The sequence below is a fragment of the Lagenorhynchus albirostris genome, chromosome 2, assembly GCF_949774975.1.
Source record: "Lagenorhynchus albirostris chromosome 2, mLagAlb1.1, whole genome shotgun sequence".
Taxonomy (NCBI): domain Eukaryota; kingdom Metazoa; phylum Chordata; class Mammalia; order Artiodactyla; family Delphinidae; genus Lagenorhynchus; species Lagenorhynchus albirostris.
Genome location: NC_083096.1, coordinates 31,481,653 through 31,488,325, shown reverse-complemented (window position 1 = coordinate 31,488,325; position 6,673 = coordinate 31,481,653). Strand labels below are relative to the sequence as shown.

The 6,673-nt window shown below is 40.0% G+C and overlaps 1 pseudogene; it reads left to right on the top strand.

The window, feature by feature from the left end:
* Positions 1–4,342: 4,342 nt before the first annotated feature.
* On the top strand, positions 4,343–5,627 carry LOC132515382 (ferritin light chain-like; annotated as a pseudogene).
* The last annotated feature ends 1,046 nt before the right edge of the window (positions 5,628–6,673 follow it).

Sequence of the window (6,673 nt, the reverse complement as noted above, 5' to 3'; positions counted from 1 at the left end):
CCGCCTGCCGATGCAGGGGACGCGGGTTCGTGCCCCGGTCCGGGAAGATCCCACATGCCGCGGAGCGGCTGGGCCCGTGAGCTATGGCCGCTGAGCCTGCGTGTCCGGAGCCTGTGCTCCGCAACGGGAGAGGCCACAACAGTGAGAGGCCCGCGTACCACAAAAAAAAAAAAAAAAGAGAGAGATGGTACAAATCACAGATATCAGAAATGCAACCAGGGATACTATGACATATCCTGCAGGTTAATGAGGGACAAGTTATTATGAACAAGTCTACACTACAAATTCAAAAATGTAGACGAAATGGGCCAATGCTTCTACACCCAAAACTACCAAAACTCAGCCAAGATGAAATAGATAATCTCAATTTTCCTGTAACCATTAGAAACACGGATTTTTCATTTAAAAACTCCCAAAAGAAATATTCAGGCTTAGATGTTTCACTTTTACCCAAGACTTAAATAATTAACACCAACTTTACATGATTTGATAAAAAACAGAAGTAGAGGGAACAGTTCCTAATTAATTTTATGAAGCCAGTATTACTTTGATACCAAAACCAGACAGGGATAGTATAGAAAGAAGAAAACTACAGACCAATATGTTTTATGAAATTGGCTGTAAAAATCCTCAGCCAGATATTAGCAAATTAAATCCAGAAATATATAAAAAGAATAGTATACCATGACCAAGTGGTATTTATTCCAGTTATGCAAAGTTGGTTAAATATTTGAAAATTAAACAATGTAATCCACCATATCTAATAGATTAAGGGGGAAAAGTCATGTGATCCTATCCATTAATGCAGAGAAAGCATTTGACAAAATCCAATCTCATTCATGATTTTAAAAAAACTTCAAGCAAACTAGGAATAGGAAAGGAACATACTGAAACATAAAGATGATCTACAAACAACCTATACCGACATTATATTTAACTGTGAAAGACTGGATGCTTTCTCTGTAAGATCAGAAACAAGGCACCGATATCTGCTCTCACCACTTTTATTAAATATATTACTGGAGGTTCTAGTAAGAAAATAAAGCAAAAATAAATAAATACATAAATTTAAAAGTTAAAGTTTTAAAAAGTTTATTTAAAAGATAAAAGGACTATTCCTACTATGTTGAATAGGAAGGAACATATCCTACTGAATGTTGAATAGTAATATATCCTATTATATTGCATAAGGAGAAGTAAAGTTGTATCTGAAGATGAGATGATAATCTAAATGGAGAAAATACCAAGGAATCCACAAAAAGCTTGAGAAATAATATCAGTTTGTAAATGATTTAGAGTACAAGATCACCACAATTTTATCAAATTATATATTAATAACAAATGTACAGAAGCTTGAATAAAAATATGTGATGCCATTTACAACTGACCTAAGTAAATACTTAAATATAAGCCCAATAAGACATTTATAGCACCTCTATACTGAAAATTACAAAATGCTGATGAAGAAAAATTAAAAAGTCCCAAACAAATAGGGAGACATACCTTGTTCATGGATTAGAAAACACAACATAATAAAGATGTCAATTCTCCCCAAGACAAGAAGCTTAACACAATTACTCTTAAAATGCCCTCAAGGTTTTTGTGGATATAGACAAGCTTATTCTAAGATTTATGTGGTAAGAAGAGGCTGAAGAATAGCTAAAACAATTCGTAAAGGAAGATTAAAATGGGAGGAATTAATCTACCCAATTTCAAGATTTTGCAGTAATGATGGAGGGTAGATACATAGATCAATGGAATGGAATAGAGAACCCAGAAATAGACTGACATAAATACATATAACTTGTTTTTGACAGCAGTGCAAAAGCTATCCAGGAAGAATAGACTTTTCAAAAAATGGTACTGAAACAGTTGGACATCCCTCGACAAAAACAAACAAAAAATGAACCTTAACCTCCACACCTTACACAAAAATTAAATCAAAGTGGATCATAATCTTAACTATAAAAGGACATTTTTAGAAAAACAAATAGGAGAAAATGTTTGGCATCTAGAACTAGGGGAATAATTCTTAGACCTGACGCCAAAAGTATGATCAATAAAAGCAAAAACTGATAAATTGGATCTCATCAAAATGAGTTAAAAATGCTTCATAGAAGATCCTTTTTAGTGGATGAAAACTCAAATTACACAGTGAGAAAACATATTTGAAAATCCCATGAGACAAATGACTTGTATCTATAATATACAAAGAACTCTCCAAACAACTTAAGAAAATCCAACTAGAAAATAGGCAGAAGACAGGAAAAGACATTTCATGGAAGAGAATATACACATGGCAAAGAAGCACATGAAAAGATGCTCAACATCATTAGCCATTAGGGAAATGCAAATTAAGACCATAATGAGATGTCAGAGAACAACTAAAATTAAAGTATAGTGACAACATCAAATGCTGGTGAGTATGTAGAAAAATTCTATCACATCATTGGTGGGAAAATAAAATGGTTTAGCCACTCTGAGAAACAGCTTGACAGTCTCTTTTAATCCTAAAAGTAGATTCACCCTACAATGCAGTAATTGTAATTGTAATTGTAATTACTCAATTGTACAATTACTCAATTGAGTAATTGTAATTACTCAAGAGTAATTGTACTCTTGAGCATTTATCCAAAAGAAACAAAAACTTAATTAAGTTCCCACAGAAACTTACACATAAATGTTCATAGCAGTTTTATTTATAATAGCCAAAAACTGGCAACTACCCAAGTGTCTTTCAGTGGATGAATGTTGAAACAAATTGTGATAAAATCTTATGATAGAATACTACCGAGAAACAAAAAGGAACAAATTATTAATATATGCAAAAATTGAAATGAACTTCAGGGGAATGATGCCGAGGGAAAAATTTTGAAAAGCCAATCTCCGAAGATTAAGTAATTCATGATTATGTTTACATATTATTCTTAAAATAACAAAACTGTGGAGATGGAGAACAGATTAGAAGTTGCCAAGGGTTAGAGTTGGGGTAGAAGGTACAGCGGGGGAACTCTGTGAGGTTTTTGTGGTCCCAGTACAAATAATACAGCAATCTTGGTTTTAATCCCTAAAGATTTTTAAAAGCAATTCCTAATAAGAGGTGTCCAGATATTTAGCAATGGCAGCAGATTAGAGGTATAGCTCCCCAACATGACAACCTCAAAAGAGATCATACTAATTCAATGCATATGTTAATTTCAAAAAAAAAAGGCCAGTCACAATATTTACATGGTATATATCTTAACGATATTATTCTAAGTATCCAGCTATATCAGATGGACTAGCAAGATTTTCTGTACCTTCAACCTTATTTAAGACAGTTAATCTTATAATAAGACAGTTAAAAAAAGCAAAAGAAAAAAAAACAAACCTCAACTACAGTTGGATATTCTCATAGGAAGATGAGGTGAAAATATGTAGCAGCGGTTCAAAAGCTTAAACAGTGGCACCTAAATTTGGTTGCACATTAGAATCATCTGAAGCACTTTTTAAAAACCCTCACACTGACGGTTGGTCATCCTAGACCAATAAAATCATTTTAAATCTCCTCAGACGATGCCAATGTCTAGCCAGAACTGAGAACCAGTGGACTAAGCAGAAGGGGATGTTTCTGCAAAGATCTCTTAACAATAACTCCTTTCACCCAATCAGATTTACCTCCCCGCAAAGGGCTAAAGAACGCTAGATGTTGTCCATACTTGCTTAGCTTTAATTAGCACTTGTGACTTGCCCAAAACCTAGATCATGTTTCCCCTACATTTCATGTTATTCCCTAAGTTTTTCAAACCCAGGGCTAAGGGGTTTGCCAGGATGAGATTTTAAGTGCTCACACAGGGGAAGTCCCTGGCAAACCAGGACAGCGGTCCCTCTACATTGAAATGTAAAGCATCCTAAATAACCCTGCCACTGCTCCCAGATCCTAGTCTGTGCCAACCAGTGGAGAAAAGGCATTCTCCATTACTACCACGGCAAATGCTGCTGTACTTGCCTTGGCTGGTCCCTATCTTTTCCAGGCGCCACTCCCCTTCACCTGCTGGTGGACGCTTTGGCCAGCTGACAATGCAGATATTTTCAAACTTTAATGCGAATAAAAATCATCTGGAGGGCCTGTTATAACAGAGATCACTGAGCCCCACCAGAGTTGCTGATTCCATAGGGCTGGGACAGGGCCCTAAAACTTGAATATCTGACACATTATCAGGGGATGCTGGTAAAGCTGGTCAAGTTGTTACCAAATGCAGGTTCATGTGTCTGAAGCACAGTGAGGCCAAACAAACCTAAAGGTTGGAGTCTGGAGCAGAGAAAGGTTTATTGCAGGATCGAGCAAGGAGAGGGGTGGCCCATGTTCCAAAACACCCTGAAATCTCCAAAGGATTTCAGCAAAGCATTTTTAAAGGCCAGGTGAGGGAGGGACGTCCCAGGGAATGTGATCAGCTCATGCACAATCCTGTGACTGGTTGATGTTGAGGCCACAGGGCAGGTAACATTATCCATCCTTAGGTGCCAGAAGGTCTGGGGGCTACGTGCTCACGATCATCAAGGAGTTAATTTCTTCCATTGGGTGGTGGTTTTTAGCATCTGAAAACTCAAGAAATATGCCTGAGATACTATTATCTGAGCACTTCAGAGAGGAACTACAGCAGAGGATATGGGCGATGGGTCTGTCCTAGGAAGGCCCCATAGGGTTCTGCTTGGTTACAAGGTGACCATACTTTGAGAACCACTGCTCTAGTGGCTTGGAATGTTAAGAAAGTAATGGAAGAATCCCTTCCCAGGTCTAGATTCTAGTATCGCCAGCTATTTTGGTGAGGGGAAGGGTAAGTTTTGTCCTTTCTTGGACTTCTCGTTCATTTATATCAAAGCCTATTTGAGGCAGTGCGCTCAGCAGTCCTGCAGTTCTGTCTTTTGCTTCAACAGTGTTTGGAATGAACAGACCTAGGGACACTCCTTGCTCCAGCCCCCGACCACCCTCCAACCTTTCTTCTCTCGCAACCTTTGGAATCAGCCACTCAGCTATCCTCAGCCTCCAGGACAGGCCAACACCGGTTTTTGAGCTTAGTTCCTTATTACTGATCAACCACGAGTTCCCAGGTTCGTCAGAATTATTCCATCAAGGTGGAGGCCGCCATCCACCGCCTGTTTAACATGCATCTGGGGACACTTACCTCTCTCTGAGCTTCTATTTCGACAGCAACAATGGGACTCTGGACAGTGTGGGCCACATTTTTCGCCAACTGGCTGAGGAGAAGTGTGAGGGCGCCCAGCGTCTCTTGAAAATGCAAAACCAGTGCTGTGGCCGCGCCCTCTTCCAGGATGCGCGGAAGCCTTCTCAAGATGAGCGGGGTAAAACCCAGGACTCTGTGGAAGCCGCCATTCTTAGGGAGAAGGACCTGAACCAGGCACTATCGGATCTGCACGCCCTGGGTTCCGCCCGCGGAGACTCCCACCTCTGTGACTTCCTGGAGAGCCACTTCCTGGAGGAGCAGGTGAAACTCATCAAGAAGATGGGCGACCACCTAACCAACCTCCACAGGCTGGCTGGTCCGCAGGCTGTGCTGGGCGAGTATCTCTTTGAAAGGCTCACCCTCGAGCACAAACAGGAGTCTCTGAAGTCCAGCGGCCTCTGAGGAGCCCCTCTGGCGTCAGAGCTTCTGCCTGATGCCCCGCTCTGCAGCCACTAGGCAGCTTTGTAACTGCCCTGGAACCCTCTCCCAAGCCTTGGACCAAATGGAAACAATAACGCTTTTTGCAGAAGAAAAACAAAAAGCCTATTTGAAACACAAACAGAATAAAGAGAAAAAAAGAAATATATATATATGTATATATATATACATATATATATATTCATGTTCTTTTAACATATGAATTGCCCCACTTTATCTGTGTGAAATAAGTTTGTTCCCGTTATTGGGCTGGTTCTCAAGCTTTGCTGCTCGTTTGAATTACCTAAAGAGCTTTTAAGAGAAACATTGTTGTCTGGGTCCCAGCCCCAGATATTTTGATTCAGTAGGTCTAGGGAGGAGCCTGGGCATGGGGAGGTCTCAGAGTTCCTCAGGTGATTCTAATGTACAGCAACTTTGTGAACCACCTCTTGGCTTCAATCCAGCTAGTGATCAGATATTAAATCTAAGACACATGGGCTAGTGCGTGAGCTCTGTTGCTAGGTGTATTCCATTTTCTTCCTCCTGGAAGATTCGTGCCAGGGAAAATGATTGATAGTTGTGTTACTTCTCTGAAATGGATTGAAATTTCCAATTAGCGTGAACAGGGGAGGGTGAATAGGTGAATGCAATAAGGTGTATCATTTACGTAGTGCCCTATGTGTATGGCTAGAAGCTTTTGCAACTGAGGTCTGCCCTACTTTTCATGCTAATGGTAATGCTTGTCCTCCTAATGCAGCTGTAAACTTTATAAGCCCATAGGTAGACAGCATCACAAAATATTTACCCCTCCCCACTGGCCCACTCTCAAGCTTCACTCCCCTTCCCCAATACACAAATGTACATCAATGCGCTTGAGACGAATAGCAACATATTGACCTTCAATTCTTCTACTTTGCAGCTTCCCTCTTATCAGGAGATGTCAGCATTTAGTGCAAGGACCAATGCTTGCCTCTTGGTGAGTAATGTAGACAATGCCTCCAAGAGACAAACAGCCCTTAGGGAGGGGGAAA